This window comes from Glycine max, chromosome 1, assembly GCF_000004515.6.
Source record: "Glycine max cultivar Williams 82 chromosome 1, Glycine_max_v4.0, whole genome shotgun sequence".
NCBI classification, from domain to species: Eukaryota; Viridiplantae; Streptophyta; class Magnoliopsida; order Fabales; family Fabaceae; genus Glycine; species Glycine max.
The window spans coordinates 34,267,316-34,290,973 of NC_016088.4; the positions used below are offsets into that span (position 1 = coordinate 34,267,316).

At 34.7% G+C, this 23,658-nt stretch overlaps 2 pseudogenes; both read left to right on the forward strand.

Moving 5' to 3' along the window:
• The first annotated feature begins 200 nt into the window (after window positions 1-200).
• Window positions 201-15,822, forward strand: LOC100797711 (asparagine--tRNA ligase, cytoplasmic 1-like; annotated as a pseudogene).
• A 48-nt stretch (window positions 15,823-15,870) lies between these two features.
• Window positions 15,871-17,160, forward strand: LOC100798238 (probable pinoresinol-lariciresinol reductase 3; annotated as a pseudogene).
• Window positions 17,161-23,658: the final 6,498 nt, after the last annotated feature.

Sequence of the window (23,658 nt, forward strand, 5' to 3'; positions counted from 1 at the left end):
CCATCATCGAGCTATCCCTAAAATCCCTCCCTAAACTCGCCATTGTCGCTTCAACCACTCTCATCAGCCTATGAGTATTCTTTCTCTTCATTCTGCATTCACATGGCCATTTTCTTCTTTCTGCAAATGCTCTGTGACATTTTCTTTTGTTGTTGTTATGTGAGAGTAGTGAACCAGGTTTTGCACCCGATGAAACGATGATGCCGAAAGAAGTAAGGAAGCAGCAGAAGCAGGAGAAGGCACTCCACGCTAGAAGCCTCTGCGTTCCTCGTTGCCAGTGAAACACGAGCTTTCTTGACCTAGCGCCACAACTTGGCGAGGTGAGTTCTCCAATTAGTATTTATGTTTGATTAAATTGTAGTCTTAGAATCTATTTCAGAGAACAAATTAGGGTTTGTTTGGATTATAGGTTTGGAATCTAATTTAGAGAACTATATGATGGAAATTAGGGTTAAGGTTCGTGAATGAATGTGCATTATCTTATGTTAAAATAAACTTCTAATTTTATAGTTAAATTGTATATTTAGGGATTGGTTAGATGAATGAGTTCATGTTTGGGGACTACTAATGTAATTTTCGTCAATTTGTATGGGACTGCTTTTATAATGAAGATAGACCTTGACAAGCAAATACTATCTTGCTATTTTACTACCCTGTGTATTTGGAACAATCTAGATTCTTCTTACAATTTTGATTTTTGAAACTATCTTAGACTCTTAGTCATAGTGGCATTGGTGCATGGTATCTCTTTGAAATGATATATGTGAGTGCATTTTCTCGAGCTTTGAGGCATCACTTTGCAAAGATTAAAGATGCTGACAGTGCAATAAGATTGGAAAAGATTTGGGTTGAAGAAGGTCTTCAATCTGAACAAGTTGCTTTGGACTTCATTGTTGCTAGATCCTATGGTTCTTTTAGGGATGTTGAAACTATGCTTGATCAACTGAGTTTGCTTGGTAAAATAATTACTATTTCCTTAGTCCACAAGCTTGTAAGTGTTATGCTTTGTTTTGTGCGTGTATGCTTCAAAATTGTCTTCATTTTTTCTTTTATAAGCAGTATGTTTTGCCCTTTGTTTTTCTGCTGACTGGGGTCATTTCTGATCATGAATTGCTTGATTTGTTGGACTTGGCTTTATCAACTGACACTTCAAATACAATTGTAAGAGCCCAGGAACTTGTCAGGACAAGGATAGATCCTTTACAACTTATATCACAATTGGAAAATCTTATTATAGACATTCTTGTAGGTAAATGTGAACTTGGTGATTTTGAAATCAAAACAAGATTTTGCAATAGATACTCTTGTAAGTGTTTTAAAATATAGTATATCCTATTTAGCATTGAGCATATTAGCCCTTTTTGTGTTTGTAGCCTATACTTGTGTCTGCTTTTATCTTATTTTTGTTGTCTATACTTTGTTATTCTCTCTATCATAGCAGAAGCAGACCTACAAAAACTAAGTCATGCATCAAGAATACTATCTAAAATAGAGAAGAAGTTGAGAATTTCCAAAAATCAAACAACATGGTTTACTATAGCTCTTCTACAGCTGAACTCCCTAGAATATTCATCTGCGGATACGAATGATACTAACTTGTGAGCATGATCTGCATCTAATAGAGGTGGTGGGATTGAATCTTTCTTTTCTCCACTTGTTATGTTTTTTTATTGTTCTTCCTTAGCGTGTTTGTGGGATTGAGTTGGAAGAATTGGAGTGTTTTTTTATCAGGCTGAACCATTCTAAGCTTGTAAATTAATGGATACAGATGTTGATATTTGCAATACATTTCCTAAAGGGGACAACTTGGAGCATCTTGCTACAACAGGTTAATGTGATGACAAGTCATATACATTAGGATTAGGAGTACAGGAGGATCACAAAGGAACATTGGATTCTATATGGTATAAAGCTATTGAGATGTGTCTATCTAGCAAGCTCAAAACTTTAACAAACAATATGAGATCTACTTCTTCTTCTCCACTCATGATTAAAATTGCTTCAAGAATTATGTTGAAGTGATCGTAAATGGACAAATAAATATCCTCACACAAATACTTTCTCACGTGTTTACTCTCTCAATAATTTTTTTTCACTCGTGTTTCACTCTTTTTGGCTTTTTCCCTCTAATAGTTTCACCACTCTTTCCTTTTACCACTCAACTTCTCCTTATGAGCTCTCAACTAAGAACCTTTGTGGTTGATTATACACGACAAGACACAACAAGCGATTAATGATAACTTAGTGAATAAGAACCAACAAAGGACAAGGAACAAGGTTTTTAAGAAAAGTGATTTTTTCAACTTGTAAACAAATGTAAAAATGTTAGTCGTCTTATACGACTAACTTTTGTATAGAAAACATTCTCCAAAACTTGTATAGTTCCCCCAATTTATGGTTATTTTATAGTACTTTGTAAATAAATCTTGTTTTATTGTTAAAGCTGTCTCTAGAATATTTCCATTGGATTTAATGATGAAATTTGTGCAATTTCAGGTTAAAAAGAGGATAAGTCATGAAGTGCTAAAAGTGACAGTTGAGCTCAACTCATCAGTTGGGCTAAGCGCGCATCCATCACTAAGTGCAGCTTTAGCGCGCTTAGCGCGGCAGAAGAATCTGGCAGAGCATCAATATCAAGGCCGTGCTAAGCACGAGATTAGTGCGCTAAGCGCAACAGTTGTCTTCAGCCAGGCTCAGCACATGACTGGCGCTAAGCTCAAATCCACTTAATCGCGCTAAGCGCAACATCACGGATTCAGAGCTTATTTAAAGCCTGTCTTGTGCAAAATTAGGGTAGAGAGGGAGAGAGAGAGAGAGAGAGAGAAAGAGACACATAGAGAAGAAAACTTTTGCAGAGAATTTCAGAGCACACCACAGTGCCTATTTCGGGAAAAGAGCTCTGGAGGCATCAAAAGGAGCAGCTTTTGCAGAGAGACCTAGGTTTTGTAATCATAGAAAGATTAGTGAGTTGCAGAGTGATTGTGAGATTTTGAGAAGAGGAGGAGGGATCCCTTTTCTTATGTAAGGAGCAGTTATTTTGATGCAATCTTACCCCCAAGGGTATTGGATAGAAGACTCCAAGAGGATTGAGCTAGAGCTGCTAAAGAAGGCCCTGGGGTTCTCATGAACCTAAGGGTAGATTTTTTGAGCCCATGGGCCAAGGTTGGGTCCACTCTTCTTTGTAAATATTAGAATAGGTTTTTCCTTCTTTTTGGGCTTGTATTTTGGCCATTCTAGTAATATAGGGTTTTATCCTTGTATTTCAGGGCATTTTGAGTAGTCTTTGTAGTAGGGACTTTTTTTGTATTTCATGTATTTTGGCATGGGGGTGAGCTTAGCTATTATACGGGGTGTGTAGCTAAGCTCTAGCTCCTCATCTTAAAGAGGTAAGCTTAGTTATTAAAGAGGTGTATGTAGCTAAGCTCTAGCTTCTCTAGGAAGCTTCTCAAGGAGGCGAGCTTAGTTATTAGAGGGGTGTGTGTAGCTAAGCTCTAGCTTCTCAAGGAAGTTTTCTAAAAGAAGCTTCTCAAGGAAGTTTTCTCAAGAAAGCTTCTCAAGGAAACTACCTAGTCTATAAATAGAAGCATGTGTAACACTTTTTGTAACTTTGATGAATGAGAGTGTTGGATCAAGTGGTCTCAGAATAATTAAGAAGGGGGGGGGGGGGGTTGAATCAGTTATTAATGTGTCTTGACTAATTAAAAAATTATCCTTCTTAATGTTACTAGATTCAACTAGGCTTTTACTACAAAGTTAAGAAAATAAAGAACAGAAATAGAAACTTAACCAAAAGTAAAAGCGGCATTTAAAAGTACACAGCGGAAATGTACAGAATGTAGGGAAGAAGAAGATAAACACAAGATTTATATTGGTTCGGCCACATTCCATGCCTACAACCAGTCCCCAAGCAACCAACCGGTTCTTGAGATTTCTTTCAACCTTGTAAAATCCTTTATAAGCCAAAGATCCACAAGGGAGGTACCCTCCCTTATTCTCTTTGAATAACCAAGTGGATGTACCCTCCACTTGAACTGATCCACAAGAGATGTATCCTCTCTTGTTCTCAGTATAACAATCCCCAAGTAGATGTACCCTCTACTTGTACCACAAAGGATGTACCCTCCAATGTGTTGGGGCAAAGAATTCTCAGGCGGTTAGTCCTTTGAATCTTTGTAAGGGGAAACAAAATATATCTCAGGCAGTTAGTCCTTTGAGTTCTTTTTTTTAAGGGGAAGGGAAGAATCAAAAGAATTCTCAGGCGGCTAGTCCTTTGAATTCTCTTGGAAGAGAGAAGAGAGACACAAAAGAATTCAAGCAGTAAGTCCTTCTATTCTTTTGGCAAAGGGAGAAGTGAATGAAGAAGAATAGCACAAGTTTTTTCTTAAAGAACTTTTCTTGAAAGAGAAAGTATTGAACAAAAACTTTTAGAAAGATGAAGAGAAATGAATCAGAAAGTTTTGTAAAAAACTTGTTATGAAACTTGTTGAAAAGATGTTGAGAAATGAGTTAGAAAGTTCTGTAGAATGAGAAGGTAATCGATTACCAGACACTTCTAAAACAACTATAATAAAAAATTAACACTTACCAAGATGAACATAGAAAGTTTTAATATATCAAAAAAGATAATTTTATAAAATATAATGGTTTTGAAAAACATGAGCAATCAATCAAATACTTCTAAACATATCATACAAGTAATCATACAACAATTGAAAGATATAGATCATGGCATCATCAATCATGATAATCTTCATATTTTGAGAAGGAAAGATAACTCAACTAAACATATGAGCACAGACTCATTATAGCAATCAAACAAGACAAACAAATAAAATTTTGTCAGTCATCAAATAATCAAGTTAAATAAAAGAGAAATTTCAACCAACTTAATTTTAAAAGATAATGCTTTTGATGTTACCTTTTTCATGATTCAAGTGCTTAGATCTTTAAAGATGGAATTCAGACTTTTGTTTTTCTTACTTAAACTTTTTGAGAGATGTTCTCATCACTTTCATAGTCCTTCGATAGAAGGTTGATCTCCTTCTCCGAACCATCGGATGAGTCATTGTCATCCCAATCAATATACGCCTTCTTGGATCTTCTTTCTTTATAGCTTTTCTTCTCATTCTTCTCGAGCCATGACTCATTTGTGGGGTAGTTTGCCTTTATATGACCGGGTTGATTACACTTGTAGCATTTAAGTGTAGGAGAAACTTCTTGGGATCTCTTCCCATTGTTGAAGTTATGGCTTCTCTCCATTCTTCTATTTTTGACGAATTTATGAAACTTCTTCACCAAGAGTGAGAAGTCTTCTTCATCATCATATTCTTCTTCTTCTTCTTCTTCATCTTCTTTTTCTTGCATTGAGGAGGAGGCTTTGAGTGCTATGCTTCTCTTCGTTTTGTCAGTCTCTTCATTTTGGTTGAGACGTTGGAGTTCCATTTCATGTTCCTGCAATTTTCCAAATAAAGTGGCAAGAGACATAGAGGAAAGATCTTTACTTTCAGAAATGGCAGTTACCTTGGGCTGCCATTCCCTACTCAAGAATCTTAAATCTTTATTAATTAAATCTTCGTTAGGGAAGGTTTTTCCTAAGGAGGCGAGATGATTGACTATGTGTGTGAATCTTTTTTGCATACTTTGGATGTTCTCATTAGGGTTCATCCTAAATAATTCATATTCATGTGTAAGGGTATTGACTCTAGATCTTTTCACATCAGTGGTGCCTTCATGTGTAAGTTGGAGAGTATCCCACATCTCCTTTGCATTTGAACAGTTAGACACTCTAAAATATTCATCTATTCCTAGGGCAGAAGTGATGATGTTTTTGGCTTTAAGATTATATTGGATTCTTCTTCTATCCTCTTCAGTCCATTTATCTCTAGGCTTTTCTGCTGTTGTGCTTGTGCTTTCATCTACTATGGTGGGTACATAAGGTCCTATTTCTATTGCTTCCAAAATGTTTAAATCTATAGCTTCAATAAAGATTTGCATTCGGGTTATCCAATAGTGGTAACCCTCACCATTAAAGATAGGTGGCCTATGGATGGAGTTTCCTTCAGGAAACAGAGAATTTGAGGAGGCCATGAATCCTGAAGTTGTGAAACTTTTCTCAAGAAACCTGCTCTGATACCACTTGTTGGATCAAGTGGCCTCGGAATAATTAAGAAGAGGGGGGGTTGAATTAATTATTAATGTGTCTTGACTAATAAAAAAATTATCCTTCTTAATGTTACTAGATTTAACTAGGCTTTTACTACAAAGTTAAGAAAGTAAAGAACAGAAACAGAAACTTAACCAAAAGTAAAAGCGGCAATTAAAAGTACACAGCGGAAATGTACAGAATGTAGGGAAGAAGAAGATAAACACAAGATTTATACTGGTTCGGCCACATTCCATGCCTACAACCAGTCCCCAAGCAACCAATCGGTTCTTGAGATTTCTTTCAACCTTGTAAAATCCTTTATAAGCCAAAGATCCACAAGGGATGTACCCTCCCTTATTCTCTTTGAATAACCAAGTGGATGTACCCTCCACTTGAACTGATCCACAAGAGATGTACCCTCTCTTGTTCTCAGTATAATAATCCCCAAGTAGATGTACCCTCTACTTGTACCACAAAGGATGTACCCTCCAATGTGTTGGGACAAAGAATTCTCAGGCGGTTAGTCCTTTGAATCTTTGTAAGGGGAAACAAAAGATATCTCAGGCGGTTAGTCCTTTGAGATCTTTTTTTAACGAGAAGGGAAGAATCAAAAGAATTCTCAGGCGGCTAGTCCTTTGAATTCTCTTGGAAGAGATAAGAGAGACACAAAAGAATTCAGACAGTTAGTCCTTCTATTCTTTTGGCAAAAGGAGAAGTGAATGAAGAAGAATAGCACAAGTTTTTGATTAAAGAACTTTTCTTGAAAGAGAAAGTATTGAACAAAAAATTTTAGAAAGATGAAGAGAAATGAATCAGAAAGTTCTGTAAAAAAACTTGTTATGAAACTTGTTGAAAAGATGTTGAGAAATGAGTTAGAAAGTTCTGTAGAAAAGTGTTGAAAGATGTTGTAAAATTCATGTCATGGTCACATATTTATAATCACTTGATGACTCAAGTTAAAGTTTGTGACTCTTGGCAATTTCTTTGAAACTAGTCACCTTTTAAAAATTGTGGCTCTTTTTAAAACTAGTCACTTAAAAAGTTTTGACTTTTGAAAAAATCTTGAGAAACAAGTCACTTTAAGAATTGACTTTGGGAAATTTATTTTTCGAAATCAGTCACTGGTAATCGATTACCATCAAGGTGTAATCGATTACACATCAACAGATGTGACTCTTCATGTTTAAATTTTGAAAATCAAAACGTTTAGAAACTCTGGTAATCAATTACAGGTATTATGTAATCGATTACACAAGTTTAAAATAATTTGAAAAGTTTTATCACTAGTTGTGACTCTTGAAATTTGAAATCTAACGTTTTAAAACATTGGTAATCAATTACATGATTATGGTAATCGATTACAGCTTTGTAAATCAATTTTGAAAACAATGCTGACTACTGGTAATCGATTACCAGAGAGTAAAACTCTTTGGTAATGATTTTGTGAAAACTTATTGTGCTACTCAATGTTTTGAAAAAACTTTTTTAGTACTTATCTTGATTAAGTCTTCTCTTGATTCTTGAATCTTGATCTTGATGATTCTTGAATCTTGATTCTTGAAACTTGATTCTTGAATCTTGAATCTTGATTCTTGAAACTTGATTCTTGAATCTTTGGAATTTGCTTAACTCTTGATTCTTTGGCATCATCAAAATAACCTTGAAAGGCATTGCTTCCACAAAGAGTCTTGTGAGACACAACTCAAAGTTCAACTTCTCTCTCCCTTTTCCTCCTTTGTCTTTCTCTTTCTTTCTTTTCCTCCATTGAAGCATCCTCTCCAAGCTTCTTATCCAAGGCACATTCTTGGAGGTGAAGCTCCTTCTTCCATGGCTTATTCCCTAGTGGATGGCGCCTCCTCTCACCTCTTCTCCTTTTTCTTCTGTTACATCTCCATGGTGGAAAATCACCATTGAAGGACCTCATTGAAGCTCAAAGATCCAACCTCCGTAGAAGCTCCACAAGCAAGCTTCCATCAAGTGGTATTAGAGCACAAGAGCTTCAAGTAGGTGCTCCTTAAACCTCCATTAATTTTTTTGCTTTACCTTCTCTTCCATTGTTGTTTCTTCATTTTTCTCCATGTATCTCCTCACATGTCTTGTGCTAAATGTTTTTAACATGATTCTTTATAGTTTCCACCAATTAAACTTGCTATAGAAGCTACATTTAATTTTCTATGGTTCAAATTTCTTGTTCTTGTTCTTGAACCATGAATTGTGTTGAGTTTAGGTTCCTTTGAGTTTTGTCTGGTTATTTTTTGTGGCTGAAACCTAAAACATAAAATTCTTACAAAAACATTAAAGTAGAATAAAACCTCAAAAATCTAGAGTGACTTGTTCACCTATTGTAGTTTTGTCATAGAAGTCATGTCTAGTCATGAAACTTGTCACATAAGATTTCTTATGTTGTGCTGAATTTTATTTTTCTTGTTTCTTTATCTAACTCATTTGTTCATGAGTGTATGAAATTATTTTAGCCTATTATTTGATTTGAGTCAAATCTTGCATGTTAATTAGTCCTTAACATGTTCATTCAAAATTCTTAGAGAGTCTTTGATTGTGAACCTTTTCTTGAACTTTTAGGTTTCCTTATGATTGTGTCTATTGTGAATTTGAGTTTTGGAGAATAAATTGCTGGCTGAAATGTTGATCCTAAGTGAATATTGAACTCCTAAAATTGTGGTAAACAAGCCTAGTAAGTTCAACATACATAGGAAGGTTGAAAGTAAGCCCAAAGCAATCAATATTCCATGCTAAAAAGAAATCGAAGTCTGAAATCGCTGGTGCTGGCAACTTGGACATACAAACTTGTAAAGATTACTGAGAATTGGTCACTGCACATTTTGAGCTTCAATTTTTACTTAAATTTCTAGATATCTGGAGAAAAGTTATAAAAAAAGAACCAAGTGATTTGGATAAAAGTAAAAAATAGTAAAAATTACACAAGTTGGCAGAAAAATTAGTATCCTGAAAAAAAAAGGTGAAAGTGAAGTGTCCTTGTTGTTTTGGCTAAAAATTTATTCTATAATTGGTGCCTATTTTATACCAATCTTTGTTCCTAAATTTCAATTGAAAATTAGTGTGAAAAAAAGTGTCAAAGCTAGAGGTTTGTTGAGTCTTTTTTTTTTTACTCTACTCTAGAGCCATTCTAAGTTTCTCTTTGAGTCCTAGCTTGCTTCTATGTCCTTTTCATTGCTTTAATTGTTGAATAATCCTTGAAAAATTGTCTTGTTAAAACTCCATTGGTTTAGCTTTCATTTCATTTTTTTTTTGTCTTTGTTTATTGCTTGTCTCTTTGTTTCCTTGTTTATGAGTTGCCATATAGGGAATTGGAAAGGAGGATTGGTGTCATCCCTTGAAGAATTTGAGTCAAGAAGCAAGGGGCCAACCACCTTAAGAGCTATTGGAATAAGAAGCACTTCAAATTGAGTGAATCACCAAAGAGAGAACAACCACCAAAATTGAGGACCTTTTTGTAATTTTGTAATTGACAATTTACTTACTTTCATTGCTTTCAAATTTTGTAACAAAAAGGCCTTTCATTGGAAGTAAGTTGGGAGCCTCCAATAGGTCACCCTACTTCCATTTGTGTGTAATAATTTTAGGTAATTTTCTCTTAGGATTGTGAGTGTTTTGTTGGGAACCTTAAATGTGGTCATCCAAACACTCTTAGGATTCACCTAGTTTACATTTCTTGCTTACTTTCATAGCTTATTTCCTTTACCTTCCATTGTCAAACCACCTAGATAGCTTGCCTTTTAGCAATTAGTTTTTACCTTATCTTTCACACCTCCTTTTGTGTTTATTTTGGCTAGTTTCAACCATAATTTCTTTTACCTTTTGTTTTCAAACCCCCAACAAGAAAGAACCACAACTTAGAAACCAACATGAGTCTTTATTCTTCATCTAGTGTTAATGGTGACGATTCTACTCCTAAGGACTCCTTGTATAAGATATTAAATGAGTTGAGATCCCTTAAGTTGTGGAAAGAAAAAAAAAGAGAAAAGAAAAAGGAAAAAAAAGTGGAAGAAATAAGTCAAGATGAAAAAGAGAAAATAAGGGAAGAAGAAAGAAGGAAAATACTAAAAGAGTTAAGAAAAGAAAAACATGCCTCCTATAGTAGTCATAACTCTTGCAAGAGCCTAAGTGAAGAACTTAGTGACTATTATGAAGGAAGGCATAGGGCACATCTTAGACCTCACTCCCATTGGAGAGAAAGGGAAAGAAAGCCTCAAGAGGCTAGCATTAACCTCCCATACTTCCATCGGAAAGACAATGTAAAGGCTAACCTAGATTGGGAAATAAGGGTAGAGCCACAACTTAAAAGGAAGTCTACTTCAAAATCTTATGGCTCTCACTCTTATCCCAAGAAAGACCAAGGGCAAGGCATCTTAGGGGTGACACCTTCTAAGCCCAAAGATAATAATGGAAAGACAATAAAAAAGCAACCCCTTAAGGCTAATATGCAAGAGATGACTAGCTCCATAAAGTACTTTAAATGTCTTGGAAGATGACACATTACTTCTCAATGCACCACCAAGAAAACCATGATTATGAGGGGCCAAGATATTTATAGTAGCCAAGATGAGGCTACCACTTTACCTTCCTCTAGTGGAAGTGAAGAAGCAAAAGGGGAAGAATCTAGTGAAGAAATCTACCCCCAAGGAGAAGGACAACCTTTAATGGTTAAGGAGGAGTGTAAGGAGGTAAGTGTCTCCTCCAATAGGTTAGCTAAGAAGGAAAGTCATTTTGAAATAAAGACAAATATTAAAGAAACTTCCCCTCTTAGACAACCTTTACATCTTCTCCTTTGTAAAAAGACAATTGTTAGCACTGCCACACCTCTTGGGCTTGAGGTTATTCCTCAAGTAAAGAAGTTGTTGGATGAGGGTTTGGTTCGTAAGAGCTTAAATCCTTGTGCTTTGTTGGTGCCCAAAATAGGTATTATAGGCACCAAATCCCTAAAATAAGTGATATGATGAATGTGTTGAGTGTTGCAACCCTCTTTTGTAAAATCAGTCATGCACCCCACATCTTCATGATTCATGTACATAGGGACTCATTAGGTAGGTTTGTTCTTATTTTTAGTGTTAATACAAACCTAGGTGCTCATATGAGACACCTTAGGTTTGTCGTATTTTTTTGTAGGAATAATCAACATGAAAATACAAAAAAAGGTACGTTTTATTGCATTACTTTCCTTAATTTTTTAAATAGTGATCAAGGGGTTCCCACGGACCCTAAGAGAATAAAGGTCATTCATGATTGGCCCACTCCACCAAGTATAAGGGAAATCTGGGGCTGCCATGACTTAACAAACTTTTACAAAAGGTTTGTCCCATACTTTTCTATACTTGTAGCACCACTCATTTAAGTTGGTGAGGAAGCATGTTCCCTCATGGAAAGATGTCCATGAAAAGGGTTTTCAGACCTTACCCTACTCTAACATAACCAACACCCCTAATACATATGTTTTTATTCTTTTTACAGGTGTCGAGGGAAGGAGCCCAGAGTATGAAGAACCTCAGGATTTAAGGTTAAATCCTTTCTAAGGTGGAGGGGATGATGCAATCCTACCCCCCAAGGGTACTGGATAGAAGACTCTAAGAGGATTGGACTAGAGCTGCTAAAGAAGGCCCTGGGGTTCTTATGAACCTTAGGGTAGATTTTTTTAGCCCATGGGCCAAGGTTGGGTCCACTTTTCTTTGTAAATATTACAATAGGTTTTTCCTTCTTTTTGGGTTTGTATTTTGGCCATTCTAGTAATATAGGGTTTTAGCCTTGTATTTCAGGGCATTTTGAGTAGTCTTTGTAGTAGGGACTTTTTTTGTATTTTCATGTATTTTGGCATGTGGGTGAGCTTAGCTATTATAGGGGGTGTGTAGCTAAGCTCTAGCTTCTCATCTTAAAGAGGTGAGCTTAGTTATTAGAGAGGTGTGTGTAGCTAAGATCTAGCTTCTCTAGGAATCTTCTCAAGGAAGTTTCTCAAGGAAGTTTTCTCAAAAAAGCTTCTCAAGAAAGCTTCTCAAGGAAGCTACCTAGTCTATAAATAGAAGCATGTGTAACACTTTTTGTAACTTTGATGAATGAGAGTCTTGTGAGACACAACTCAAAGTTCAACTTCTCTCCCCCTTTTCCTCCTTCAATTTCGTGCTCCCCCCTCTCTCTTTCTCTCTCTCTCTCTTTCTTTTCCTCCATTGAAGCATCCTCTCTAAGCTTCTTATCCAAGGCTCATCTTGGTGGTGAAGCTCCTTCTTCCATGGCTTATTCCCTAGTGGATGGTGCCTCCTCTCACCTCTTCTCCTTTGTCTTCCACTGAATCTCCATGGTGGAAAATCACCATTGAAGGACCTCATTAAAGCTCAAAGATCCAGCCTCCATAGAAGCTCCACAAGCAAGCTTCCATCATATTCTCTACTCTTAATCTCATTATTGTTAAGGTGTTTTTATATGGTTGACTAGACACTCTTGTTGGGGATTTCTAAAGAACAACTGATGTAATTCCTTTAATATCTAATTGGTTGTGTTTATTGTGTTCAATGCTTCTTTCAATGCTTAAATTTTGTATGCTCTTGGTCTAATCACCCATTTGTGTGCATAGTTAGGTGACTTTAGCATTGGGAAATGTACTATTGCCTTAGAACTTAATTGAAGCAGGATTGAAACTTAGTCTTAAATGAGGGATCTGCGGATTAAGTTTTGGTTTCAAATATGTTGTTACAATAATGCTGTTTGATCTAAGCCTAGTCTTAAATGAGGGATCTGCGGACGAAGCTTAGGTTAAATTAGTCTAAACTTTCGTAAGCTATTTAAGCTGAGCCTAGTCTTAAATGAGGGATCTGCGGATGAAGCTTAGTTTAAGTTAGTCTAAACCTATGAGGGCTGTCTAAATTAAGCCTAGTCCAACAAGAGGGATTTGAGGATGAAGCTTGGATTGATTCAGCCTAACTAGGGATCGAGGTTTAGTAATTTAGGCTACATCACAGAACACAAAAACATGATTGATTAGAGAAACATCTTTAGATACATCAGCTTGTTTGTTAGGAAGACCCAACACTTTTACCTATTGCAGTCAATCTTACTTACTTGCATTTTATACATTTTTTAGCCTAGACTTAGTTTAATTTTGTTCTAAACCATCAATTATAAATGTTTCTTTCAACAATGCCTTATTTATGAATTTAACCTTGTCTAATACTAGTTCCCTAAGTTCGATACTTGGATTCATCCATTTTAATTTTGAATACTTGATGATCCGGTGTGCTTTCCAGCGAATCGGATTTCCCTTGAACATATTTGTATAAAGAAAAATTGGACCAAAAAGTAATTGCAGGGGAAATCCAACAAAAAGCAGTCTAGATTTTCTTCCTTTTTTATACTTGTTTCACGTATTTTTTTCCGCACCCTTTTTTTTGCACAAAATTCAAATTTGAACAAAAATATGTGATTGGGAAGATCCAAATCTAGACTATAACAGAATTTTGGTTCCAAATTTGAAAATCAAATTCAGATCCTAACAACTTCAATTATCCAAATCTGGATTGTAATAGGATTTTGGCTCCAAATTTGAAAAACAAATTCAGATCCCAACAACTTTAGTTATCCAAATATGGATTGTAACAAAATTTTGGCAGCTTTAACTATCCAAATCCTGTAACAAAATTTTGGCAGCTTTAACTATCCAAATATGGATTGTAACAAATTTTGGCTCCAAATTCGGAAATTGGATTTTTTTTTCCTTTTTTTGTACAAATTTTTTGGTAATATATTTAAACAAGAAGACAAAAGGATATTGATACCAGATAGAGTTCAAAAAAGGAAGATAGACTCAAAGAAATAGAACAAAGGAACACGAAACAATAATATAAAGTTAAACAAAGGAGGAAGCAAAAGAAGAAAGAAAACACAAAGGATATATAACACCTTATTCAAGAGCCGAAGCGTTGATACCAAATGATAAGAGACTGCTTAGGATCATTTTGAAAACATGTATAAACAAAAAGGAACTTGACCCTAACTGTGATCTTCCTGTAGAACCAAAGTTATCAAAAGGAGTGTGACCCTAACCGTGACCTACTGATAGAACCAACACTATCAGTTCTTAACCCAAGAACAAAGGAAAAGATCTCACAATAGAGAAACTCTCAAATTTTATTAATTTTTCAATTGTTCCTAACAAAGTGTTTAAGGAGTCTATTTATACTCCTACTAATAACCCTAATTTAGGTCCAAGGCCCAATAACTAATCTAAATATTAAAATACTTAAAATAACAATAAAAGGTCATGCATGTTAGGCTTAATTATTATCTAATCAGCCCAAAATTAATAGTCCACCAAAATTGATCAACTCAACCCATGGATGCTTCTTGTCTTGTAAATTGGGCTTCCCAAAGTGATTATTCAAGTGGGTCTCAAAAAATCTTCATCAACTTGTAGGGGAGTGGCCCAATTAGGTGCAACCCTTAGTTCACGTTGGTTTTCTTTCTCTTTGATCTTTAAAATCAGGCCTTGCAATGCTTGCTTCATCCTCTTAGTCTTGGACCTTGTCACAGGACCTCCAATCCATTATAAAGGATCATTAAACGGGTTGTTGCACCTCTATCATAAAGGTTGACTAATATAATATTGTCTCCTTACTTATCAGTTGAATGTTCATAAAAATATTATATTTTTTGGATAGGGCAATGAAGTTGTTAAAGTTTTAGGGCAATGTTGAGCTGCCTACTTTTCCCCTACTTATAATGTTTGGTGCTTTTGATTTTGTTGTGGTAGAAATGAAGTTTAGTTATGTGTTTTTGGTGTAGGATTATATGAACTGTGCCAAGGCATATGTGAAATTTAATTGTCAATGGTTACTTGACAACTGCCTTGAGGATATGGATTTTATGGCTGATAAGTTTGATAAAGGTTGCATTGACCATTTGAAATTGGTTACTTCCACTCCCTTTATTCGAGTTACATATACAGAAGCAGTGGAAATACTGGAAGACATTGTGAAGAATGGTAAGAAATTTGAAAATGAACAAAAATGGGTAATTGACTTAGCATTTGAGCATGAAAGGTACGCTTAATTGAAATTTGGTTTTTTTGTCTAGTTCTTGTTTTTTTATTTGTGTTGTGTGATATCTTAGGGGTATAATGTTATGCAGATACCTAACAAAGGTGAATTTTTAGAAGCTTGTCATTGTATATAACTATCCAAAAGATATTGAAGCATTCTACATGCGGCTCAATGATGACTTAAAGACAGTGGTTGTTATGGATGTGCTTGTACCCAAGGTATATGTTCTGTATATTTTGTTTTCATCATGATTGTAATGCATGGCATAATAGAAGCATGCAAATGTAATTTCAGGTTGGAAAACTAATTGGTGGAAGCCAAAGGGAAGAACATTATGATGTCATCTAGACAAGGTTCATATATCTGTTTACTTTGTCTTTTCTTAATTTCTTTCCTTGTATTGTTTTCCATGTTAATATTGTATTTAAATTGCATAATAAAGGAAATGGGTTTGCCTGTTAAGCTATATGAGTGGTACCTTGATCTAAGGCGGTATGGAATAGTGAAAATGCCAAATTTGGCCTTGGATTTGAAAGGATGATTCTCTTTGCCACTGGCTTGGAAAATATTAGACATATGATTCCCTTCCCATGATATCCTAGCAGAGTAGATCTATGATTATCAGTGGTTTTTTCAATTCTCTTGCACCAAGTAGTTAAGTTGACAATGGAAATGTAGTATTTAAATATAGCATTTTTTAATCCTCTTCTCTTTTTCTAATAGAAGATTGTAGCTGATTGGTTCTGTAGTTTCTAAAGCAATTATTGTCATACTTTTTTTTCTTCTATTAAGATATATGTAACCAAAGTTCTCACTATACATCTGTGTATTGGAGAAGCATCATTTCCTTAAGTTATTTGAGTTATTAAATGTGTTCAATAATCTGTTATTAATTAATTGTGTGCCTCAGAGGTTTATCCCATCTAAATTTGGGTTAGATCCTACCAGGGTTCAAGTATTTGTGCTTGAAGATGGCTATAATTTTTATGCACCCAAAGTTGAAATTCGTAGACTTGTGGAGGCTGAAGGCATTCCTTACACTTTCATCTCATGCAATTTCTTTGTGAGGATTTTGCTTCCTTCTCTTGCTCAGCCAAGCTTAGATGCTCCTCCAAGGGACAAGGTCACCATATTTTTTTATGGGAATATAAAGGGTCTGCTCCATCAATCAAGATCGTTGTTTGTTATTCTTTCACTTGGTGTTCTATTACTTTTTCATGAATGGTTTCTTTGCAGGTGTCTTCATGAAGTAAAGTGATGTTGCTGCATTCACTATCAATGCAGTTCACGACCCTTGTACGTTAAACAAAGTGTTGTATTTGAGACCCCCGAGAAATGTTTGTTCTTTGAATGAGATGGTTGAGATGTGGGATATTAAGATTGGCAAGAAGCTTGAGACATTGCATGTCTTTGAAGGAGAGTTGCTCCAGAAAATCAAAGGTATTATAATAGTATGTATAACTTTACAACTTTTTGTCAAGAATATAGGAGGCATGAACAATCATCTCATACAATAATTATTTCTATATGATTATTAAAACATCACATGTCCATTGTCCTAACCAATCTTTACATGACATATAATTGGGATTTTCAATTTACGGAAGAGTTAATAACGTTTGGTTACATGCCACATAAAGACTAATCAAAACCATAGTAATCACTGGATATAATAATTTCTATGGATATGAATGTCTTTTCTTAAATATATGTATGCACCATTTCATTTTAAAAAGAAAAAGTGAGAAAAATGCTAACATATGCCTGCATTTCTTTTTTGGCATTACAGGGACTTCTTTCCCTGCCAATTTTGAGATGGTCTTCATATATTCTGCTTTCATAAAGGGAGATCACACATACTTTGATATTGAGTCATCCTTTGGTGTGAATGGTACACAACTATATCCACACCTGAAATATACCACAGTAAGTGAGTTCTTAGACACACTAGTTTAGACTTTGTCTATTTGCCCCCTGAATGTGGTGCACTGCCTGTGATTATTGGAATCCAAAATCAAGTTCTTGTACAATCATGGTAGACCTAAAAATAATTTTTGATATTGCAATTAGAAATTAGAATAAATGAGAAGCATAAATAAACAACTGTCAATCAGGACAAGATCGTTAATGGCACAACTTTGTGTAAATCAAAATTGTATACTCTATGGATTACTTTAAGTATTTCTTTTATTTGATAGTAATTATTCAATAATAATTTGAATATAATATTTTATACTGCCAGGATTGGATCTGTTTTCAATTTGTAGGTTTGGGTTAATTAACAAAACACACAAAATATTTAAAAAAAAAGAAGCAAAAACAACATCGGTTATGCCAAAACCGATGTTGTTATGTACCTTACAACATTGGTTTTGTCAAAACCGATGTTGTAATGCACCTTACAACATCAGTTTTTATCAAAACCGATATTGTTTTTGCATCTTTCTTTATATATTTCTTACAATACAACATTAATTTTCATAAAAACCGATGTTGTATTGTGTATTTTAACATCAGTTTTTTAATAACCGATGTTAATGTTGATACTTTTAATGTCGATAGTTTCAACATTAGTTAAAAATCGATGTTGAATATCCAAAATAACTTATGTTAAAAGTGTTTTTTCTAGTAGTGATCAGTTTGGTTAGCGACCCACTGCAGATGTACTACTAGAAAATAAGTTTTTAACGTTGGTTATTAAAGACTTTCAACATCAGTTATTAACCGACGTTGAAACTACTGATTTTAAAAGTATCGATGTTAATATCGATTTTTGAAAACCGATGTGAAGCTAAACTACACAACATCGATTTTTTAAAAAACCAATGAAAACCGATGTTGTAGAGTAAGAAATAACGAAAAAAGTAACATATATACAAACCAACATCGGTTTTTCTAAAAACCGATGTTGGTGAGCAGAAAACAATATCAATTTTAAGAAAAATCGATGTTGTTGCGCAAAAAACATTGGTTTTTCTTTTTTGAATTTTTTTAATATCTTGTCTGTTTTTTCAATTATACCAAATTAATTTGTAAATTGAAAAACAAAACCAATCTAGACAGCTTTTAGACAGATTTTATGAAGGCAATTAAAATTTTGTGCATAACAAGTGAATATTTACTATCAATTAAAAGAAATATTTAAAGTAATGAAAGTCAATACATAAAATAATTTGTAACCCAATAATCTAAATTAACATAACTCTACAATTCTAAAATTACTTAGACACCTATTGTTTCATTTTTAACTTTTAGATAATATCATGCTCATTGAATGCGAGCAGGAAGGAATTGAGTGGTGTAACCATGTGTCTGTTAAAAAACAAAATTAATTAAACTCAACTGAAAACTATATTAAGTTATGTAATTGAAATTATGAAAGCAAGTAAATATAAATTGAATTATATTATACGTTGTTGATTAATTCTTCTTCATCATGATCATTACAATTTGCGAGGAGGTCGTCAACTTCTTCTTCTTTATTGACGTTAAGCGGCATTTGTGTGGAGAAAGGACTAAGACATGTATCAACAGTTGAATCATCATCTTCAACATTAACACTAATTATTTTTCCATGTAAAACCATAGACCACCTTTCATCACAAGGATCTTGAACATAAAACACCTATTTAGCTTGTTCTATCATGATGAAAGGCTCATTTTGATAAGCGAGCTTCTTCAAATCTAAAATCATCAGTTCGCACACCGATATTGCTATCAACCCACTTACACTTGAAAACACAGAAAGTGAATTTTACATAATTAAGCTCCCTGATTTCTTCAATGACTCCAAAGTAAGGCATGGAAGCTACATGGGGATTGTCATCATATACAATAGCAAACTGTTGAGATTCAGCCCTTAGACTAACCCCATTGTTTTGCATTATACTCTTGTTGTCTTGTGATTTTGGGTAGAATGAATACCTGTTGATATCATATTATTTCCAAGTTATAACATTTCTATTAGGCCCATCTGCTAACTTCCTTAACTTTCAGAAGCATTATCGTCACCAAAGATTATATCCTTAAATCAATGTAGGAAAGTCTTGTTATGCACTTTCAACACCCTATTCTTTGTCATTTTTGGGATACTTTCCTTGACTAAAGCTTTGCGATGAACTATGTATGACAGAACTTCATTATTGTTATTTAGTATATATAAATGAGCTTGTTGCAACTCTTCTAAACTTGGACTGATAACATACAGTCCTCTTGAACCTTACCTCCCCCACTCTTTCGTCATGCCGAGACTCAGAAAACCCAACAGGTTTTGTCTTTTCAATGTATTGTGAACAAAATTCAATAGCTTCTTCTGCAATGTACCTTTCAACAATAGATGCTTCAAGACAATGTAGATTCTTTGTATACCCTTTTAAGATCTTTATGTATCGCTTAACCGGGTACATCTACCGCAAGTAAACTGGACCACAACATTTAATTTCCCTCACCAGATGAACAATTAAATGGACCATGATGTCGAAAAACAAAGGAGGAAAATACATCTCTAACCGACACAAGATAATAACAACCTCGTTTTCCAGCTCATCTAACTTGAGAGGATCAATGACTTTGCTAGTATGTCATTGAAGAAAAGCATAGGCGAGTTGTGACATGCCTAACTTTATTAGGCAAAATATTTTGTATCACCATGACTAACAGTTGTTGCATCAAGACATGGCAATAATGAGACTTTAAGCCAACTAGCTTTAGATCTTTGAACTGTAGAAGGCTCTTATTTGAAGAGTATCCTTGTGACACTTTCACATGTTACAGACACTAACAAAAACTTATCTTCTCTTTTCTGGACAAAGTATGACAAGCTAGAGGATGCACCCATCTCAACTAGATCTTGACGAGTATTCAAACTATCCTTTGTCTTTCCTTGAATGTTAAAAAACATGTCGATGACACTATTACACACATTTTTCTCCACATGCATAACATCAATACAATGTCAGGCACCTAGATCAAACCATTATGGAAGATCAAACAATATCGACCTCTTCTTCCATATCCAAGTTTTACTTTTTTTCCTTCTTTTTGGTCTTTCCAAATATACTATTGATGTCCTCAACCCGCCCAAGAACCTACTGGCTAGTTAACGGTATCGTTACACTTTCATGCTCTTGACTTCTATTAAAAGCTTTTTTCAATCGCCGGTAAGGGTGATAAGCTTGCAGAAAATGTCGATGTTGAGTGTATACTATTTTTCTTCCATGTTTCAATTGTACATAGCTTGTGTCTTCTTCATAGATAGGGCATGCACGATGGCCCTTAACACTGTATCCACTCAAATTCCCGTATGTTGGAAAGTCATTAATGGTACAAAATAGCATTGCATGCAACTTGAATGTCTCATTTCGATACCCATCAAAGACAGTAACCCTCTAGTCCCAAACCTTTGTCAAGTCTTTAATCAAGGGATGAGATAAACAGCGATGTTATTTCCTAGTTTTCTTGGGCTCGATATCATCATAGACAACATCATGTATTTTTACTTCATGCACAACCAAAGAGGTAAGTTGTAACTTACTAGCAAAACAGGCCACAAACTGTGCTGAGTGTGACACCCTCTAGCCCATACATATATGTACTAATAATAAAAGAAATAATTAAAAAAATTTAAATTAATTCAAGTTTTTAAAACATATTTAAATACAAGCCTTTCAAGAGGGTAGTAGGCTCACATTCACCTTTCTAACATCATCATAAAACTTTTCTAAATAAATAATAAATTCACTTTGGCTCAAACAAGGCCGTCTATAAAACCCTATACCCCAATGCCACATCCTATCAGAGCGTTGTGTCCCGACGTCCTTCAGCACATGGTTCCTTAAAGCAATTCACCTAGTCATCTGCTCCCCCGAACACAAAGTTTAAGATCATCACAGGATCCAAACACAAACAACACACAGGGAGTGAGTTATCACATTCCTAACTAATAGAGAAACAAGACAACTAGAAATACATATCATATAAACCAAATAAAACTTAGTTACACGTAATTCACATAATTCCACCACTTTGTCATTCAAAATTCACTTTTCAATCATCAATCACATTACACAAGAATCATACGCTCTGATCAAGACATAATAACACATCAATTTCATAATAAACAATTAGCAAGCGCATGAGACAGTTATGCTAAGACTCAAGCCTATATGCAATGTGGTACCATGTTAGTAAAAAACCACCTTGGGCGCTTAGGAGTACATAACAAGACACACCACACAATGGGTTTGTCAGGTCACTCTCACTAAGTAAGATCATAGGGAGACCAGCCAGGGTCACGATGTTTTGCGAGAATGCTCCAACCATATGGGATCAGCATAGGCTTAAAGGAGCACTCAAACCCGGTGACCCCCAAGGCCTACACTCCGAAGAGTCCGTCAGGGCCTCTTCCTCCTGATTCAGGTCCAACCCCTAAAATCATTTTAGCACACAGACACTGCTCGTGAATTATACAATACCCATGACCTCACACTCGTGTGTTAAACACATACAACATATTGCGCTACAATTTAACACTAGTTCCTAAATAGGAAACCTACACTTTCTCTTTAACACTGGTTCCTAAATAGGAAACCTACACTTTCTCTTTAACACTGCGCATTTACAGTTTTCTCAAGATAACACTGGTCAGGTTATTGTACAATTCATAGTTTACAACACGAATAATGTCACATCAAGAGTTAATCACACAGTTATTTACAACCAAAACTCATTCACAATTTCACATCTCATAATGTCACAATCCACCATCACATGTTTTCACGTATCTCCCAATTCAACACATGTTCTACTTTACACTTTTACTCAATCTCAATAACAATATTATAATCTCAAGGCAACTTATTATTCCATAATTCATCACATATTTCATTTATAAACACTGCTCATGAATTATACAATACCACAACCTCACACTCATGTTTCAAACATGTTTAACACAATTGCGCTACAATTTAACACTGGTTCCTAACTAGGAACCTACACTTTCTCTTTAACACTGCGCATAAACACTGGTCGGGTTATTGTATAATTCATAGCTCACAATATAATTAATGTAACATCAAGTGTTAAACACATCCACTTATTCACAATCGAATATCATGTCCACACTTTAACATCTCATAACATCACATCAACCATCTCATAACATTCCTAATGATATTCATAAGGTACAACACACACATGTTCATCAAATTTAACCATAATATTCTCAAACTCCAACACTTAATAATTTTTGGAATCATACTATAACACTCTACAATATTATTTACATAAATTATTAATATAAATAACTACCTCTATATATATAAGCTAGCATACATCATATTGAATCACAAATATCAAAGTAAGCTTTCAATGCACAAATTCTAAATAATTATATGAACACTTTGGTCAATTTCAATTATGATATTAATTTTTTAAATTATATATAAAAACCTAAAAAAAGCAAGAAAAAGAGAAAATACAAAATCAATATCTCTCTCTAAATTTTTCCTTACTTTATTTCATCAATTCATATTAATCAGAAAAATGCTTGATTTATAGGGTTCACGCTCAACACAATAGCATATCAATTTCACAATAATTGGTCTGTCAAACATATATAATTCACTGTAATAATTATAAGGATAAAATGAAAATTGCAAAAATACCCCAAAACTCATTCCAATTGATATCTCTAAGGATCCCTACACATGTTCTCACTAATTCCCAATTGTGAATAACTCATCCCTTACCTCTGAGCGGAGTCACGTGTCTTCATGCGATTCCTTTAGTTATTCCCTGAGATTCCATTAGTTATTCCTCCGACTGCTCCAATAGAATTCCCAAACGTCAGAGAGACGGAAAAGAGATTGAAACTTCCACTTGTACTGTCTTCATGCGATCCCTTTTTCTCCCTCGACGAATATTATCTCGAAAATCTCAACGGTGGAAGTGTGCGCAATTGAATTTCTAACAACAAGTCCATATTTCATGAAAATCCAACGGTTAACGAAACCGAGATCATAGTTTTACCGAGACAGTTTTGGGTTTTTGCAGGAAATTAAAAGGCTACAATGCAAAGGTTTTTCCTATAATTTCAGACATGATTTTGAAATTCCCAACGGTTAGAATGCTCGGAACTGGGTCGTGAACGTGGTGTTTGAATTTCACAATGATCCAACGGTGAATGAGTCTGAGATTATTATTTTTCTGAGAGAGGTTTAGTGAGCTGCGGGAAAAAGAAAGGGTTTTGAGAGGAGAAGGGGAAAAATGAAAATGAGGCCAAGAGGAGGCACCTGACTTAACATAGCTATTTATACCTAGGGTACTCAGCTTATTATTTGTTCTATATTTATTTATTTATTTATTTATTTATTTATTTACTAAAAAGCTTTTTAAATTTATTTACGAAAAATTGGGATGTTACACTGAGTGCTTAAACTACCATAAGGATTT